We start from the raw sequence: 2,625 nt of genomic DNA, 5'->3' as shown, positions 1-2,625 counted from the left end.
ATACGAATTCTAGCCCATAATTATTTTCATGAAATTTTTAATTATTTTCCAAAGTTAAGACAAGGGAACCTAAAATCACTTTAACCTTGTCTCACAGAAATCCAAATATCTCATAACATGAAATTCTTTTGCTTACACTGTTTCTTCTAGGGAAACTACACTTGATAAGCTTTAATTTCATATTTTATTCAACCTCTAACTCAATTTCCACAATTTCCCATGAGTTTTGCACACATACATGTACCACTTGCAACATAATCATAACTTTTCTCAATCATGACACAATCTTTAAATCACCCATTGAACCAGTTGGAATGCTAAAGAATACCAGATAAGCCTCATATAAAAGGGTAAAATGTCAATGCCATGTCTTGGAAATGGTCTTACACTGGCTCTCATACATCAGTGCCAATGCCTTGTCCCAGACATAGTCTTACACTGGCTCACAGAACAATGCCGATGCCATGTTCCAAACATGGTCTTACACTGGCTCACATATTGAGGCTGATGCCATGTCCCAGACATGGTCTTACACTAGCTCACATAACAATGTCGATGCCATGTTCCAAACATGGTTTTACACTAGCTCACATATTGAGGCCGATGCCATGTCCCAGACATGGTCTTACACTGGCTTACATAACAATGCCGATGCCATGTTCCAAACATGGTCCTACACTGGCTCACATATTTAGGCCGATGCCATATCCCAGACATGGTCTTACACTAGCTCACACATGACCCTAGTATCATGGCATGGATATCTGATCTATTCCTATGGTTCAACCGGGAGTTTTAGCACATCAAATCTCGTCATGCATATTCCGTGTAATATCACTCTTTAACACCAAGTTACCATTCATTACAATTTCATCAAACATCATAGACATATGTTTTAGGTCATTGCATATGCATAGCATACAATATAATTTCGTGAAGCATAACACCATCACGTACATAGTACCACAATCATATAATTCAACATATCCGAATTATCATATTAATTTAGATTTCAATCACAAATCACAATAACATTATTGTCTTACCAATTTTATCATACAACTCGTTTGTCGATTCCTCGTCGAGTTCCGTAACAAATCATACAAATTATATAACAATAATTAGGCATTTCAATTCAAATAAGACATTGCATTATTATTATCGCATGAACTTACCTCGAATGCAAAAATGGCTAATTATTCCCTTTTTGTCCTTAACCACATACTTTCTCGATTTTAGCCCAAATCTCGATCTTTTATCTAATATTTCAAATATAGCTTATTTATTACTCACAATATTCAAATTGACCCAAAAATCATACTTTAGAAAATTTACAATTTTGCCCTAAACTTTCACTTATTTGCGAATTAGTCCCTAGGCTCGAAAGACAAAATTCATTCAATTTTATCCCAAGCCAAGTCTAGCTGAATATTTATCTTACTTATAGCAGCCCACATATTTCACATATTCACACTTTTACCACACCATTTAACACATTTCCCAACTTAGTCCTTACTCGACATTTTTATTAAAAATCACTTCACAAATGTTGTTTCTCTAACAACAGGGATGCATTTTCTATCATCAATTATCAAAATACACATTTTATCAACAATAGAAAAATTCACAAACTTTAACAATTTTGGAAACGAAGGTATGGGATAGGTAAATCGAGTTACCACGACTTCGAAAACATAAAAATAATTAAAAACGAGACAAAAACCATACCTAGATGAGCCATAGAAGCTTGGCCAAATATCATGCTCATCCATGGCTGTCCGTTTTTCTTCATTTCAATGGAAGAAAGAAACATAAAGATGATGAGTTTTGCATTTTTGTCTTATTATACCTTTTTAACTTAATTACCAATTTACCCTTTTAATTTCTAACTAATTTCAATAATACCAAAAAAATATCCTCCACTAACTTATTAATGGAATAATTTCCACATAAGGGCTTCCACTAAAAATTCTATAACTATTTAATACTTTTAGCTATTATAATGTAACTTTCATACTTTATGCGATTTAGTCCTTAAAGCCAAATTAAACACTTCTCACATAAAATTTCTTCATGAAAATTTTACACTATCATATAAACATATCATATACCTTATAATAATTATAAAATAATTATTTCTAATTCAGATTTGTAGTCTTGAGACCACTGTTCTGACTAGGCCTTAATTCAGGCTGTTACAGTGGAATCCCGTGATGAGGGCATCTACATAGTAACTCATTGAATATTTCCTATAACTCGTATAAGGACTCGTCATCTAATTGTTAAAAAGTGGTGACCTGTTTCTGCAACTTAGCATTTTTTCTAGGTGGGAAAAACTTTATCCAAAAGCATTTAGCCAATTCTTGCGAAGTAGAAATTGAGTTGGACGGCAACAAATTAAGTCATACTTCTACTCGATCTCACAACGAGTATGGAAACAATTTCAACCTCAGTGTGTTTTCAGTTAGACCGGTTATCTTGAAGGAATCACTCATCTCCATAAATAATCAAAGGTGAATATGTAGATCAAATGTGACACCCCAAACCCAGCCTAGACGTTATGGCGGAATCTGTGATGTGACATTGGAGTGTTCTTCCAAAACAAAAGTTGTTAAAAAACCTGTT

General features: G+C 33.8%; 1 non-coding gene across 1 annotated transcript; it reads left to right on the top strand.

Moving 5' to 3' along the window:
* Positions 1–2,205: 2,205 nt before the first annotated feature.
* Positions 2,206–2,311, top strand: LOC121206919 (small nucleolar RNA R71). Its single transcript, XR_005902091.1, has one exon. It is a non-coding gene; the product is annotated as a small nucleolar RNA R71 (small nucleolar RNA).
* The last annotated feature ends 314 nt before the right edge of the window (positions 2,312–2,625 follow it).

This window comes from Gossypium hirsutum, chromosome A09 (assembly GCF_007990345.1).
Source record: "Gossypium hirsutum isolate 1008001.06 chromosome A09, Gossypium_hirsutum_v2.1, whole genome shotgun sequence".
Classification (NCBI taxonomy): Eukaryota; Viridiplantae; Streptophyta; class Magnoliopsida; order Malvales; family Malvaceae; genus Gossypium; species Gossypium hirsutum.
This window is presented reverse-complemented; position numbering and strand designations above follow the sequence as displayed.